Here is an 18,049-nt window from a genome sequence, read left to right as displayed (position 1 = left end):
AGACTGGACTACTCTCTCTGGGATCCGAGAGAATTCCCCAAAATTAGGAAGTTTCCCAGACATTCTTGGAGAGTATGCAAATATGGCTTATTGCCATTACTGTACTTTTAAGCCTGCCCAGGTGAAAACAAGTATGTAGTACTGTATGTAACCTATGAGCTATTTACCTTTTCATTAGTATTATGCTGTGGAATTGTCTGACAACCCTTTTTGCACTGAATCTATTCTGACAAGTAGAAATCATTAGCTAAATAGCTACCTGATTCATTACGAATCGCGATCGCAGCAGCGATTACGCACGCAATTCTGCTGTGAAAATATGCTGCTTGCAACTGCTCAGCCAGCATAAAGACGCCTACTACCGCTTTCTCACATCTGTAATACCTCACATTCCTGCATATACATCGGTAACATCGGACCCTCACATAGAATTACAGCAGGTCTGACCTGTCTCAGAAATTGCAGCTCTCGTTGCACGCAGTGAGTACACAAGCTGTGAATGGCGTTACAGTGGCTAATTTATGCACACCCAGGATATGGCGTTCAAAGGGACAGGCACGCCTGCGTTTCTCCAACCACTCCCCCGTCCCCAGCCCCAAACGCTGACATCCTGTCACTCACTCTGCGATGGCTTTGTATCTTCGTACGTGATTGCAGTGTGATCGCAATACTGGCCTATGCACGCGCACTGTGGTACATGCGCAGTTTGCACCATCGGCCGATCTGTGTACACGGTTGCAATTGCGATCCGTAATGAATTAGGCCGTAAGTTTGTATCTGTTGCCCACTACAGTATTTTGTTATCTTTTATTTTGTACCTCATATTTCGGACAGAGGGCCTGATTCAGAGCCGGACGCTCTGAATCAGGGCCGGCCTTCTGGTTTTTTTTTTAGAGCGGCCTCCTGGCCACTCGCATAGCTGTGGGTAACCACCCACAGCTATAGCGAGCGGCCAGGAAGATGGTCGCGATGGTCAAGACCATCGCGACCATCGGGCTTGCGACGAGACCCTTGCGGTGGGGTCTCGTTGCCGCAAGCCCTAGAGTGCTTTCGGCTCTAACAGAGCCGAAAGCACTCCCACTGACATCACTTGTGATGTCAGTCGGGCCGGCCCCAGACGGTAGGCGTTCCCATGGGAACGCCTCCGTCTGGGCAGCCACGCCCCCGGCCCGCCCACCAAAGGGGGCGTGCTGTCACTCAACATCGACAGCACGCCCCCTTTGGTACACGACCCGGAGCGACGGCTTGCCCGTCGCTATCCGGGTCTCGCACATGCGCACGACTGAGCAGGCTCCATCGTGCGCATGCGCACTGGGCCACCATCGACCCGCTTGCGAGCCAATACCGCTCGCGAGCGGGTCTGAATCAGGCCCTGAGTACAGCACCAAATAATAAAGTGGCACAGGTTTTAGAAATGGGCAAATGAGTAGAAATCTTTTACCACTTAACTGGCTAATATTTTGTCGCCAAAAACTGCTCAGAAAGATATTTTTTTTTTTATGATTGAATTCGTTCAGGAACATCTATTTTATAACTATTTTATATTAAAAAAAACAAAAACCCTTTTTGTTTGGGGAAACACATTACATTAATATCGATTTTAATATCGTTAAGTGATGTATTGGACCATCGATGATCAGAACATCACAGCTTTGCATTTCCTCGGCAGCCGCCGGTCATACACTAGGGGTATAGGGGCTGTTTAATTTACAATCCCCGGCAGCTGCTCCTCTATGCAGCCACCATTGGGTGAGGGTGCTGCCAGGTTGACCGATCAGAAGTAATTGGTAGCATGGCAGGCACTGGGGGAGGGTGTAAGGATGAAGAGGGGCCAGGAGGTCATTATGTAACTGGCGGCTGCTGGAAGATTATCTAGTCTAATCTTCCAGCAGTTGCCCAGCTGGCATCTCTGACTGGTCGCATGGTTTATGACCATATCAGGAAATGCACAGCCTAGCGTGGTCACAAACGATGTGGCCACACCAGGCAAGTGGTTAAAGATCTGTGTTCTCATACTTTAAGTTATGGGCATTTGTATTCTAAGATACAGTGAAATAGAGATAGTATTGTTTGTGCCACATCTATTGCAATTTTTTGTGCATTTTATTTGTTTTGCTTGTTTGTTATTCAAGTCTATTGCATCTTTTTGAGGCTTAATGGTGCGTACACACGGTATGATTAAAATGGACGATCTGAACAATAACGATGTCGGTCATATAGTTATCGTCCATTTTCGGTGCCCAACTACCTGCGATGCGTGGGCAAGTGTGGTCGATATCGACCATCGCCCGTGCATGCAGGCCAACCTGTTCAATATGGACCAGATTACTATAGGGACCTGCGATCGTTGATCACGGGTCGTTATAGTCGTTGGTGAGTAGGTGGTGTGCTGTATGATTGATATCGATCGTCCTGCACACCTGGGAGATCGAACAACAATATCATTATCGTTGTCGATCGTCCCGTCTGTACGCACCATAAGACCTTAAAATGTAATCCTGACTTTTTACATCTGAGGTTTTCACCTCCAGTCCTCAAGTACCCTCAACAGGTCTTGGTTTCTTTGGATTTATTTAATCATACACAGGTGAGTTGATCTATTTTGCTGGGTCAGCAATTGTCCCATCTGTTTCCACAGACAGAAATCCTGAGAACATGACCTGTTGGGAGTACTTAAGGACTGGAGATGTAAACCCCTGTCTTACATCATTGTATTACATCTACCTTGTCCCAGGTGCCATGGCTTGCACATAAAGTACCTTTTGTTACCACTACTACTATAAACGTTACATAAGCCAAACATGTAGCTGTTCCTTTGTCATATCACAATGTTCACTTTATGTCTTTGCCCCATGGGCATTGGAAATATTCTAAAAACAACAAAGCCAGCAGAATGGTTGTATAAATACTGTATACCAGGAATTGCCTGCAGACACAGTGAAATGAAGATGAACCATTACATTGTCCCAGGGTACTGTCAGTTACTTTCCTATTGCACCTTCTTATTCTAGTGTAGCCCAAACTAATATGACAGGGTATGATGACTATTACAGTACAGTGTTAGTATAGCTATATGTCAGAATTCCTGTTTGATTTACTATTGAAGTTATTTTTAGTGCTAAAAGGATGGATGTTGGGAAGCACTGCTATTTTGCTGGTGTCTGAGTGGAACTGACAGGAAAATGACAGTAACTGTATTTAGTTATATTTGGGAATATATAGTAGAGAAGCCAGGCAAGTGGGAAATGAGGGTTAGAGTGACATACAGCCTTATGTCAGCTATCTGGTGGAGAATGTGCTATCCTCTGCACTACTGCATTATTAGACACCCCCTCACACAGAGCCCTCTTTTATCCGTGTGCTGCTGGTGGATTCTGTCATTCTCACCGGTATTTCAGCAGACCATGTCCTAGAATTTCTAGAACTTAATTTGGTTTCTATTTACTTTTTCAAACCCTAATTTAATAAATAAATAAAAAAACAGTTTTGTTTGAGTCCTTGTTCAATTGTTCACATTAAAAGTAAATACTATGGAATTAATTAATAATTTCTCATATGTTAATTTGTGTAACATAAATCTGCACCTTAGTGTAAAATTGAGGAAATGCACAGTTGCTTCAATATATATAGTTGCGGACATCCTGCTCTTGGAGAAACCGATCAGTAGCGTTAACATGCAATAAGTACACCCATATTTGCTGGCTATACACCTGCATGATTTCGGGCCGATTGCCTGATTTCCGACAGGTCATAAGATGAATCTTGTGAAAATCGTGTATATTTTTAGTAAGATAAGATCCGACGTGCGCTCCCGCAGCTCCTATAATAGGATCTTATGATCAGATGTGCAGCCCACATGTTCCATCGTATCGTGTGCAGATCGTGCCGTTTATTTTGTTCATGCGACCCATCGTGCAGCAATTCAAGTAATTTCAATGACTGTTTGTTTAAAGAGCACGTGAGGCACAGGATCGATCATACGACAAACATGCTGCTGGGACTGCCAGGGAGATCCGGGGAGTCAGAGGGAAATCGTATGATGAATCGGATCTTATGCTGGTCGTGTAGCTGTATGGCCAGCTTTAGAGGGGATATCTTATTTACAGTTACACAGATCTTGAAATATGTCACCTAAGAGTAGAGTTTTGGTGCAGGTTTTGGTGATGATGGTGATTAGAGGTTACTAGTATACGTGCAAATACAGACATGTAAACACACATGTACAGTTGCATTTTTGGTTATATACATACTACATAGCATCTTTATGTTCACCTCTTAATCAGGCCAAACTATAGCATTGACCCCAGTATAGGGCAATCCTTCTCATGGGGCCAAATGCTTCATTTAAACTAAAAGTAGGCATTGTCCAGTGTCCCAGAAAAATGTGTACTTTACTTTTGTTTAGCAAAATGTCTGCTTTTAGGTTAGTTTGATTCATACTTGCCTACTTTTGAAAAAGCATTTCAGGGAGATTTTGAAAGCGGCATCTATGAACACAGCGGTAAAGTGGGCGTGTACTGCTACACCTGAGACCCGTGTCATAAAATTGATTTACATCCACATGTAAATGAGCCCCAAAGCAGTTAGCAAGATCTACTTGTTGATGAAAACACACTGATACTTCTCAGAAAATACATGTAGCCATAGGGAACATTGGCCCTCATTCAGAGCCGTACGCTCTGAGCAGAGCGCACGCTCTGAATGAGGGCCGGGCTCCATGAAAATGGAGCGTCCTCCTGGACGCTCGTATAGCTGTGGGTCACCACCCACAGGCTATACGAGCGTGCATTGTGATGGCCGCGATGGTCGTGACCATCGCGACCATCGAATTTGCGAGCCGGAGCCTGCGGTTGAGGTTTTCAACCGCAAGCTCCGGAGTGATTTTGGCTCTATCAGAGCCAAAATCACTCCCACTGACATCACTAGTGATGTCAGTGGGCCGGCTTTGGACGGGAGGCTCCCTCCGTCGTGCGCATGCTCAGTCCATAACATCGACCCACTTGCGAGCGGACAGCCGCTCGCGAGTGGGTCTGAATCAGGCCCATTGTGCCTTATACCCAATGCAGGGAAATGATACTAATGATCCCATTTGAATGTATATATCTGTTATTTCTTTTATATAACAGTGTCATAATGGGGGTAAGGTGAAATGAGGGAGATTGGTAGACTCTTCAGGGAGACAGGGAGATTGCTGCTATTTCAGGGAGTCTCCCTGACAATGAGGGAGAGTTGGCAAGTATGTTTTGATTACATGTTTGTGTGTAATTGTATGTAGCCTCCATTTGCATGAACAGGCAGGTGTGACTAAAGATAAAACATGGGTGAGGCAGTGAAGTTGTGCACAATAATAGGAAGCAGGTTATCTCTTTAAATTAAGTATATGTATTTACAATGTCTTGTATTCACATTGCAGCATACATCACATACTGTAGTCCCGTATTTACTTTGCTGTATAATCCTCTTTTATCATCTCACCTATTGGCTTACCCAGTGATTTCTATCAGTGTAAGAGCTAGCACTTACCTGTGATGATGGGGCGCTCACTCTCTGCTTCTCTTAGGATGCATCCACACTCTCAAATTCTGATTCTTGCATTTGTCAGCTTCAAGCTCTACTTTTTCGTGTTTGCCACCTGCCCGGTCACCATTTGTATCTTTCATTCTCAGCTCTTTATTTTGATCTCTTGACTCAGGATCTCAGAACATCCCTCTCTCTCTGCTCCCCACTCACTCTACACACAAGTCCACTCAACATTGAGCTTGCCCCACTCTAAACTATACCATTCCTTTAAAATTGGATCCCTCTGTGAGGATGGACACCACAATAAATGTTTATTAAACAGTGCTTCCTATATGTGTGACAACACAACAGGAAATAGGAGTCAAATGCCATAAAGTGCAAAGCAAAACATACAGACAATATTTTCTGTGCCAGGCAGGAACATGCACAACCCATAGAGCAAAGACCCAGACAGCAGAACAAGAGAATCTTTTACAGACAGATGTCTCAAGGTAGGTGGCAAACAACAAAGTCCAAGATAGGCAAAGAACCATGGAATTTACCAGCAGGACATAAACTAATACCTTCGGCCTGTGCTAGGATACAATCGGGAAGATGCACACTCTAGCCAACTGGACAGAATGATCTGACAAGAAGTATAAGCCTCAATAAGCCTCAGCCAGGTCATATAGAATATCTTATTGCAGAACCAGGTGCAAAGGAGTTGTAGGTGGTTTAACACTTGACATCTTGGAACACATCCCAAGGTAAACGCTGCAGAAAGGATCACAAGATTGAACTTCCCATTCTCAGTCACACACTGTTATTCTACAATGGGCATTCTCTTATATTCTAATTCTGAATGTTGTCCTGTCTCTGCCATGCACTGTGTGAACTGGGGTGCATCCTTCTGCCAACACTGACCCCCCCCCCAGATGCCCAATTCCTCCTGCCCAACAGCTAACCCCTGATGCCCTGTTCCTCCTCCACGCACAGCTATCCCTGATCACGCAAGGGGGATGGTGGGGTGAGGACAGATTGGGAAAGATGGAATAAAGAGGTAGAGGCTGGATATAGATGGAGATCAGAGTTATGGAAGAAGGAGATACATGGGTAAGAGGGGTAGAAACAGAGACCAAGAGGGGGAGGAGGAATGGTGAGAGAAAAAGGAGAATGAGGAATCAAAAATACTAGTATGTATATAATAAAAGTATAAACCTTTTTATAGTTAAAACATAATTCTATAGTGGCAAGCTCAGTTGAGTCAGATAGGGTCATATAATGTTTGTAGCCAGACCTAACCTTCAATAGTTTTATTTTTTTTGGGGGGGGGGAGGGGGATGTTTTAGTGCATAACATGGCTCATCTGGACACAATGGGACACGGGAAATACAGCTATAAGCTCTCTATAAATAAATAAATATTGTATTTTCATCTGTTGTCTTATGTTTTAGAAGTTAAAAAAATTCAGTGATGAACCGCTTGCTTCTCAGATCAGATCTCAGCCAGATGTATGGGGTGTGCAGGTGGGGCGCACTCACTCCAAGATTTCTCTCTTTGCGGACGATATCCTGCTTTCCCTAACCCAACCACAGATTTCCCTTCCCAACCTTTTCACTGTTCTACGATCCTATAGTGCTATCTCTAATTATAAAATTAATTACTCTAAATCAGAGGCCATGCTGCTCCACGTCCCCCCTCCAATTACTGAGACCCTCCAGGCCGCCTTTAAGTTTAAATGGCAACCCAAACGGATTCGATATTTGGGGATTTATCTCACTTCTCGCTATGATCTTCTCTATCAAGAGAACTTTCCACCTTTTTTTTCCAAAATGCAAGCTGACCTAAACTCTTGGAACTGTCTCATTATTTCCTGGCTGGGCAGGATCATATCGGTTAAAATGAACATCATACCCAAATGGCTTTATTTGTTCCAAACACTTCCTGTTGCTGTACCGGCCACCCTTCTCCGAGATATCCAGAAAGCTTTGGTCCATTTTATCTGGAACCACAGACCCCCCGAATATCGGCCAACGTTTTGAAGAGACCGGTTGATGCTGGTGACAGAGGCCTTCCAGATATTAAACTCTATTACCTAGCCTCCCATTTCTCGCAAATTGTTACCTCTTTTTCGCCCCCAGGATCCACTTCCTGGCTAGACCTAGAAGCTGCCTATATTACCCTTCCTGACCTTACCTCCATTTGGGGCCTATCCCACATGCAACGCCCCGTCACCTTTAAACAACTTCCTGCCCTTTAAATTTAATATCTCCCTTTGGGACCGACATTCACTCAAATTGAATCTTACCTGCCCCATTTCTCCCCTAACTCCTATTTGGTTCAGTCCCTTGTTTCCCCCTGGGTCCTCTGTTAAAAAAGCATACTTATTGTCCAAAGCGGGCTTTTAAGTTTCCTGTAGATTTCTCCACACAGGGCCAGTGGTTGTCCCTACCAGAACTCCAAATACAATGTCCAGCCCAAATATTAAGCCCCTTTTTGAGTTTTTTCTAATGAGTCATTTTCTGCGCTCTATACCTTCTGCATCGGTACTCAGAGAACTTACGCCCTTTGAACACCTTTGTAAATATTGTCCCCTAACCAAAGGCCTGATTTCACAACTTTATTGTATTCTTCTTGACATAACTTTTCCTTCCCTGAGATCTCATGAGGTTGCATGGGAGACAGATTTAGGCCCTCCTCCAGAGGAGGAAACCTGGGAGGAAGTCCGACCTGGTATCGCTAAATACTCCATCTCCACTAAAATTATGGAAACCTCATACAAAATCTACTACCGATGGTATTATACCCCTGTGCAACTCCATCAGATGTTTCCCTCCTCAGCACCTGACTGTTGGCGAGGTTGCGGCCATAGAGGCACTATGCTACATATCTGGTGGACATGCCCAAATATTATCCCCTTCTGGGATTTGGTTACTGACCTTTTGAACTCTCTCTTGGAATCCCCAGTGACAAAAGATCCCTGGGTATTTTTGTTATGCTGCTCACCACCAAATCTTCATATATTTTCAAATAAATTACTTATGCATGTTCTTTTGGCGGCCAAATCTCTGATAGCCCATAATTGGAAAAATACCTCCCCACCGTCTCTTTCTGCGCTTAAACGCCAGATTTGGCACATAGCTGCTATGGAAGAGATAACTTATTACCTCCATGATAGAGGACATATATTTGCTCAAGTATGGGCTCCCTGGCTCTCTGCTGAACATAGACATCTACTCCCGTCTTCCTCTGGAGGGTGAACGTGCATGGAGACCCATGGGGTAGGCTCATTTTTTTTTTTTTTTTTTTTTAGTTTAAGCTGAAATTCTTTATTCCATTTATTTCTGTTGTCATTTACCCCTTCCCTTTCCCTCCCCAACCCCTTCCTCCCCCCCTATGATTTCTGTATTATGATTGTTGTCTTATATCTAAGTACTTATTTGTATTGATAATTTGGTTATCAATTTATTTCTGCTGTCACCATTAATAGATTGATTTATATTTTGTTTTTGTTTTAACCAAGTCAATTTTATTTTTGATTGCGTAAAGCTATTTGATATTGGTATTGTTTATTGTCTTGCTGTCGGTTACACGGTTTTGATGTTTATTTTTCTGTTTTTCTTGTTATGATTGACCATCCAAAATAAAGAATTTGAAAAAATTCAGTGATTTTTATTTCTCCTCATTATTGTCCGACTACTACTGGTGTCTGGTAAAGTCTAGGCGCTACCTGAGTCTGCACTGCTGATACCTGGCACACTCACATGGTTGCCTGGAATAATCGCAGTATTTCTATGCAGGGATTACTCTGGAAACCTGGTCAATATGCTTGAGTGACCGTAGATTGGATATTTGTAAGGCAGAGCTTGGTGAGCAGTGGACTGTGCTCATTAGAGGGACTCTGTAAGGTAATGTCTGTGGGTTATTTGTTTTGTAATCACTGCTACTAAAACTTTATTATACAGAGCTTGGCCGTGAAAAAGTAGCCTCTGCCAGGGATGTTTAGTCATGTCTTGTGAACTTTTATAACCTAAATTAGCAAGTGCATCAAAATAGCAGTGATTTTCAGACTAACAACCCATCGGACTGCTTGCTCTAATTCATATGCTGGATTTTTTCATACTCTTAATTTTGAGCTGCAAACTTTTAGCCTTAAATGTTATGTGTAGTTTATATAGTGGTAATAATGCATGTAGCACATTACAAGTTACAGTCAAGGGAAAAAGTGCATAATGTAAGAGTTTGTTAAACCGCAATGAGAGGAAATTATTCCATTCCATAAAGAGTTTACAGACTGTATAGGGTTACATGTAAGTACATTAGGGCAAATTTAAAGTTCCATTTTAAAAAGTGCACACAGGAGATCATTCAGTGCATCATGTCTAGTTTCCAACATAATTGATGAGGTGAACCTTCAGGTGTAGTATGAAAAGTTAACATTCAGAGTGTTGACAGGTTCTGAATGTCAACATGAATATTAGGTCGACAAGCAACATATTGACCTTCACAGCTGTCGACCTGGTCAAAATGTTGGCATGCTCATAATGTCGACATTTAATATTTTTGTGCACATTTTAGCCTAAAGCCGGCCATACACTAAACCAACTTTCAACCAACCATCCAACTAGTTGATTGGTTGGAATGAAAATCTGGTAAGGTATCAGAGTAACTGATGATCAGTAATTTGCTCCTAAATGCCAGAAAACAGATGAAAATGGACGTTCAGACAAGTTTGTTAAATGTTTGATCTAAACAATTTGTTCAAACATCGGTTTTTGTCCATTTTTTAGCGTTTGGGAGCAAATTGCTGATTGTCATTTGCTTTCATACCTTACCAGATGAACTAGTTGGATGTAAGTTGGTCTAGTGTGTGGCCAGCTTAACTCTAACTGTAAAAATAACACAAATGTACTGTTGACATTCTGGTGTCGACATGTTAAATATCAACATTATGCTCATGTCAACATTTGAACCATGTCTACATTTGTGAATGCCGTCATTTTACATTCTCACCGGATTCCTGAACCTTCAGCTTGTTTGTAGATTAGCGAGGCAAGTTCAATCACAGCTTTTAAGTGGGAGAACATTCAAGTGAATAGGGAGCAATGCGTGAAATGGGTCCAAAAAGAAGAGAGCAGTGTTAGAGAAAGGTCCATAGAGTAAGCAGCTTAGAGAGTTGTGGTGAAAGTACCAGGGGCAAAATTGCGAGCGGTGATGATGGGGCCCGCAGCCTGGCTGATCTGCAGACAGCTGTGCCACCTGGGCTGGTGACTTGCCAGTGCGAGTAGCGGAAGCTGAAGGGGGGTGGCAGGGTGCCGGCTGGATTGGATCCCCTCCCCTTTTCTCAGTTGTTGCTGGGGAATGAGACGTCATTCGTGACATCCCGATAGCCTCTTCCCCAGTGCAAAGTGGAGAGGAACCACCCTGCTAGTGCCATTAGCCTGCTGCCCACACTGCAGCGACAAGGAGTGGTATCTGGCGATTGCGTTAGCGCAAATCTCTGAATCAGGTCCTGTATCTTTAAGACCGAGTAGGATTTTTCTTCAGTAATGTGGGTAAATGAGTGGAATGTGGGGTGAGGAAGTAACGTAGATGGGATTTCTCTTGTGAATGTGTTCTACTTTACAAAGTCTGCAAAGTCATGTGGGTATCATAGGAGGAATAACTGAGTAAGGAGGTGGTCACAGTATAGAATCAAAAACTGAAGAGCTGACATGGATTTCATTTATGTTTATTGTTTATGCCAGATTTGTTTGCTTGGATTGTTATAGCGCAGAATTTAGGTTACTTATACACTGACGATAACATTCTATGTTCAGGATGTGTTTCTGATTACAGAACTGTTGAAATAAGTCATTTACATATGGATTTGTGTTCGGTATTACTTTCTGTTATAGTAACAGACTGCATTAAACACATACATAAACGCAATTTGGTTTCTAAGTATATTGTTAATAAAAAAATGCATTGCAAATTCCAGTTTGTATTTACCTTAAAGCATGACGGGATACATTTGCAATGGAGAAAATCGAGGAGAGAATTGGCTATTCTCCAGGGCTGTCCTGCAAACACAGAGCCTGTACAAACAGAGAGAAAATGTTTGCTTATTAGGCAAAGGCTGGGAATTTGAGGATTGAGAGTTTTGTGTTAGAACATAGCAAGTTTTTGATGATGTGGATAAAGCAAAGCTAAAGTGTTCATCCAGAATATTTACATTAGGATGATTAGGTAGAGCTGAAAGATTTGTTATCCAACTCCAAGTCCACTGACAATTGATGAGTAGAATAGGAAGAGTGGATTGGGACAACTGAAAATAGACCCCTCAGAAGGTTCCTCACCTTATTTCTCACAAGGTGAGGAACTGAGGCTGGTGTTTCAACTTAAAAAATGTCTTCATCTATAGGCTTATCACAATTACTCCTTCATCCACCTGCCCTTTCCTTCCCCACCCCTTACACCATTTTTTATTGACCCATCGTATCACTATATAGCGCTGACCGTAACGAGTGCTTGGCTAATACTTTGTCTCACACTGCTACATCACTATTTTATTTTATTTGCCCATGAGCAGATTGATATATTGTAATACTATTGTTTTACTAGTAACTAAATTTAAATTATTATACAAAAATGAAAATGAGACAGTGTGAACAGAGTTAGAGAGGAGCAGTTGTACAGACTGACAGTAATGTTTGTGTGCGCTGTGTTTAGTTCACTGTTGGAGACCAAAGAACCCCAAGGTATGGAGGGATTATCAATATAATGGCTAGCTAATATGATGGATGGGGCTTCTGGGGAAAGGAAAAAGTTCTGCAATATTCAAACTCATAGAATGGGAGGATATAGCATTGGGTGTCCTATCAATAACTGCAATTCATGCAAAAGGAGAGCACAAACCTCAATATATAGACCGTATTTTTATTTTTTAAAAGTGAAAATGAAAACTTCCATTAGTCAGAAAGAACAATTTGTAAATTCCTTCCACTACTAGATGAATTTGTGGTAAGTACAGCCGTGAGAGTGAGTGAGAGCAGCTTCCAGTGTACTGAGATATACAGCCAGATTTTAATGGGAGAAAGGAGATTGTGACAAAATGATCCATGTACAGCATCTGTCTGATTAGCTAATGAGAGGACATTCACAGCAGAGTATAGTAATGAGATTAGGTGTTGCCTTCCTAAAAAAAGCATTTGCTATAGAATCCAAGGTCCCACATGAAAGTGGATAATGTGGCTTAAAAAAGGTGGACTTGTCTCTTGCAGTCTTGGGTTGTACAGAGAAGCTTAAGAGTCTAAGGAAATTTACAAGTTGAGTAAGACAAGTTTTCTGTATTAGCTTGGAAGAAAAGGTCTCTCATATTAATTACTGAATGCCAAGGATGCTGTAGCACCTGGCTTCAGGTGGCAGACTCTAGGAAGCAGCACGGAGAACCTTGTAACCATGCTCTGGTCACCCTGTATTCCTCTTAAAGCGTCTTCAAGTCACCGTCGCTCCTCAGAAACTGCCTTGAGAACCTGGATGGTGATAAATAGCCCTCTCACTTCCTCATGTCTCTCTTCTCTCTCTCACTGATGGGAGAAAGTAATTGATGGCTGGACAAAGCACAGTGCAATTACTGTCCAGTCAGTGGGTCTTATGACCGTTTGATAATTCAGAATAAATGTTTTGGGGACCTATGTGTTTTTTTTATATTGTCCAGTTATGATGTTGATACACAGAAGTAGAGAAAATGAGACACCTGTCCTCTTCAGAAAGTGAAATTATAGGGGCATATGTATCAAGCCCTGTATTTACGTAAAGCAATCATAAACAGCAGGATTTATCATATCGCCTGCTAAGGCTTAATGGCGTGGCAGGCCACAGTTCTCATTATTCGCAATGGGGACTGCAGTTTTATCATATGTGCCAATATCCAAAAAGCGGCCCCGTAGGTTAATGGCTTTTTCAGATGGTGTTAACTGTTTTATGACTGTAGGGCGTTCTCTGAGGAGTGAGATCTTGAGACCCTCTCCTGCAGCATCCATCTACCTCCGAAGTTTTTTGTAAAGTGACACTCCGAATGCACGGTGTCAGAAGGTGTGGAGGAGTCTTTCAAAAATAGTTCTCGCAACCGCTGTCCCTGCAAAAATTTCTAATACATATTTATGACAACTGTTAATTGTTATTATATAGGCCCCATAGTGTGGAGGAATGTAAGGCAATTTGCATACTAGACTGAATACATGTAGTAGCATATATTAAGAGGTGGATATGTTTCTTGATTTAAGTGTGTCTTCTGTGTTCATTTATCTATTTGTGTGTTTAGGACATAGACTGACTGGTAACCAGAATAATGAAGCTCATCTAGAAGACCTGGTTATATGGTTTATAAGATGGCTAGGTTCTGTGGATGTAATTGAGGTTCCCATTGACTATCTTATTTTTCTTCAGCATAGAGCAGACTACAGCTCATCATATTCAGTCTGCTCTGAGCTCCTCTGTCAGCACAAGGATTAACTTTACTAAAAGATCAGTCAGTCAAATGACTTTTTCTTTTTCCTGTTGTCCTTTCATTTCTCTTTTTGCTCTTGAGAAGAAATGCTGATAATATTTTCATATCACTGTCAAGGTTTAATGCCTGGGTTTAATGTGTCTTCCTCGCATCTTGACCGACGCTGTCTGGACCTCTTTAGGTGAATTGATTTCTGGGATTTTGAAAGCTTTATTACAAAAAGCTTCTGTTGCTAAAGCATTCTCAGCTCTGCTTGTAGGTGATAGTTTGTTTCCTTGGGCAAGGTCACCTGGGACGCATAATATTAATACTGAGAGATAAGATGGGTCTCTATAGCTCAGACAATCCAGCTGCGCTATGTACAGGAGCATATAATTACATTGTAACAGCTATAACTGGCTAGAAGGCCACAGTATAAGTAAAACCAAATCACAGGAGAGCGAGTACCAATGTTGGTGGCCATAAGAATTATTGGAAGTTTCAGACATATATTTATATTTCTTGTTATAATCTATCTATCACTAGGAATAGATTAGAACATGCTACCAAGTTAGAACATTGATGTAGTAGTATTAGAGTTGGAGGTGGTGATATTTTTAGGAATAGAAAAATATTGGCAAAGGTGTTCATGTCATGATTAAAAATGTTTTTCTCTTTGAATAAAACACCACACACCTTCTTTATGAGTTTCAAAGACTGTTTTTTTTTCACACCTTCCCATCTGGCGCTATCCAAGTGAGCAAAACACTGTGGGGTCTATGGGGTCTATTTACTTAGCAGTGTTAGAAGACAGAGTGAAAAGTGATAAGGTGCCAGCCAACCAGCTCCCAACTGTCATTTTTCAAACACAGCCTGTGAGATGGCAGTTAGGAGCTGATTGGCTGGCACCTAATCACTTTTCACTCTGTGGTGCCGGCTGTGGAGGCATGAGGGGGCTATGGGCAGACATAAGGGCATGAAATCGCCCTGGGCATAAATAAGGCTTTCATAAGGGAATGAAGGTTGCCTGGGCATAAATAAGACATGAGGGGGCTCTGACATATAATTGGGCATGAGGGGCTCTTGGGACATGATGATGTGGGCTCACACATATGAGCATGAGGGGGCTCTGAGGCATGTATAGGGACATGAGGGGGCACTAGGCTCCCATATATTGGCATTAGGGGGCCCTGAGGCATATATAGGGCTCTTAATTAGAGTGGTAAGAAAATGGCTTGGAATCTGACACACCAAATCGCTGTAACCATATTGCTGTTTTGCCCACTCTCCTGGCCACTCTTTATCAACCAAAACATTGTGTGATCATAGTTCATCTGTCAGGATAGCAAATTGAGTCAGCTGATGACATCATCTTTACAAGTATGATGGTATCCACAGCCCCAGGAGTGCAATGAGACCTGGGAGTGGGTGGAGATTTCTGTTAATGCCTTCTGAACACCCCTGTTCTAGTGTAACCAAGAAGATATCGGTGATCACAAGTGAGTATGAAATGTACTTCTCATGAGAGACGCTCTTCTTTTATTTATTTTTTCATTAACCCCTTTGTAGAAAATAAATTTGCCTTTTTATATTTCCTCTGATTTTAGCCAGCAAATAAAACAGAAACATGTCTTTCTTATGTAAGATTTTGACAAATATAAAATACTAATAGATCTAGGCAAAGGAGTTGGGATATTTATTACAGCAAACAAAACCAGTTATTAGCAGACTTCTGCTTGGGGCATAGTCTAATGCTAGTCACACCCTTCCTTACACAACCTATTAGCTAATGGGTAGCTTTCCCAGACCCATTCTGGGTGTGTCGGCCATAAGTTGAAGATTTCTTTGTGAACATCATTTGGCCAACCTTATGATCATGCAACAGAAATCGTGAATCAATGTTCAGCATGTTGCCTTTTCTAGCCCAGGGCATATGTAGTAATTAGTGTGGGTCTGGTCTGATGCTTTTATTTGTGTTCTTGGGAGTCTTAGATTACATATTTTATTGATTTAACATGGGAACGTTTTGCTTCTGAAAATGTAAAACAATGAGAAATGCTTTTATCATCTATTACACTGCTTTCCCCAAACCTGTACTCCTAGATTCTGACTAGTGAGGAGAAATAACTACTGGCGTATTCATCTTACACCTGTCACTGTTCAGGGATTTAGAAGCGGTGCAGGGGTGTATGTGTGCTAGTACGCTATTCTGCCCTGCAATTTTCTATTGTGCAATTCTCATCCACATTGCTAAAAGCTCTGCATCGCCCCCTCGTGGCGTGCTTTGCTACTACTAGTATAATGCACTGCTCACATTAATCCATGCACTGTCTCTCTGCCCAGTGTTAATGTACCTGCACTGCGTTGAGTAGTACAAACAGATATAAAGCATACGATTTACTACTTTATCATAATTTTGTTTTATTTGTTCCTAATTGTCAAAGGCTCCACTTAACTCCTGTATTACGTAACACCTATTATTCACAGTATATGTTCATAGTGTTGACCTGCTCTGAATCTCGACATTGGCAGAATGTCAACACTCAACATGTCGACTGATGGGCTTAAGTTTAGGCATACTTACCTCGCCAACGCAAAGCCGCATGGTCAGCATGCTGACTGTTGACATTCTGGCACTGTAAAACATTATGTCATTATTGATATTTGACATGTCAACCTTTTGTCAATGTCAACATTTTAAATGTCGACATACAAACATATTGATATTCTGGTGTCGACATTCTGAATGTTGACATCCTGAACGCTGACATGTTGTAGCACACCCATAATTCACATACCATGCTCACTGTACTTTATTATTCTTAGTTTTTTCCTTGTGCTGGCTTGTGTCATTGTACAGTACTGTGTAATATGTCAGCACCTGGGTCCAAATAATTTTTCAACGATAACCAAAACCTTTATGGAGGTTTCCAATATATTTTGTCAATTATTTCATCCATTAAAATTCATATTTAAATGAATCATCCTCATGTTGCATGTATTTTATAGCCTAACTGGGATTGTAGAACCAATAGCCTGGAGATATTTACCAGTGAACAATTAGCTCGGATATAAGAATGTGAAAAGTGATCCATCCCTTAAGGTGCCCATACATCAGCGACTGTTTGTCGCGATGCAATGGGAAATGCAGGCGTTTCCGGGTGGAAATGCCGACCTCCCACCATCGATGTTCTGCGATCCATCGCCAGATCGCAGGCATTTCACATATTAAATGACCGCGATTTGACAATTGCGATCATTTTTTGATCGCGATCGTCAAATCGTCGAAATCCAACATGTTGGATTTCTGTGATCCTGTGATGCCGGGTTGCAGCATCGCGGGATCGCGGCAATCCATCGCTAATGTATGGGGGTTCATTACTTTAAGTTTTGAGCTTTAATGATCGTCTGAATCTTATAGGCCCCATTCATCTGCGATGGATTGCTGCGATTCCCGCGATGCTGCAACCCGGCATCGCGGGATCGCAGAAATCCAACATGTTGGATTTTGCCGATTTGACGATCGCGATTAAAACATGATCGCAATCATCAAATCGCCGACATTTGACATGACAAATGTCTGCAATCCGGCAACGGATCGCAGAACATCGATGGTGGGCGATCGGAAGTTTCCGATGGGCGTCCGGAAATATCCAATCGCATCCCTGCATTGCGACGATCTGCCGCAGATGTATGGCCACCTTAAGGTAAGTAACATTTTTGTGAGTGGTTGGAATTCATGAATATATCTTTTGTGCATGTATTAAGATTGCAGAATTAAATTTTTCACATGAAAATCAATTAGGGGTCTTCGTGTTTTGGATCTGGATTGGTTTTGCCAAAACCACCCTTCCGTGTTTTGGGTTCTGGGTTTTGTGTTTTGGATTTGTATTTTTTTTAAAAAGCGCATAAAAACAGCTAAAATCACAGAATGTTTGGGTTTTTCTGCTCCTATGCTATTATTAACCTCAATAACCTTAATTTCCACTCATTTCCAGTCTTTCTGAACACCTCACACCTCACAATAGTGTTTTTATGTCCAAAAGGTTGCACCGAGGTAGCTGGATGACTATGCTAAGC

At 42.1% G+C, this 18,049-nt stretch overlaps 1 protein-coding gene across 9 annotated transcripts in view; it reads left to right on the top strand.

The window, feature by feature from the left end:
* ARVCF (ARVCF delta catenin family member) overlaps positions 1 to 18,049 on the top strand; it is a 974,893-nt gene that overhangs the window by 809,289 nt on the left and 147,555 nt on the right. Inside the window, exon 1 of one of the 9 annotated variants that reach the window (XM_088476678.1) lies at positions 9,370 to 9,407. The exons of the other annotated variants lie outside the window; for them this stretch is intronic. The gene's annotated coding sequence lies outside the window, so the exon portion shown is untranslated. Of the gene's footprint in view, positions 1 to 9,369; positions 9,408 to 18,049 lie in introns of those variants that run through there. 9 annotated transcript variants of the gene reach the window in all.

The sequence above is a fragment of the Taudactylus pleione genome, unplaced genomic scaffold (genome assembly GCF_031769625.1).
Source record: "Taudactylus pleione unplaced genomic scaffold, aTauple2 ptg000191l, whole genome shotgun sequence".
NCBI lineage: Eukaryota > Metazoa > Chordata > Amphibia > Anura > Myobatrachidae > Taudactylus > Taudactylus pleione.
This window is presented reverse-complemented; position numbering and strand designations above follow the sequence as displayed.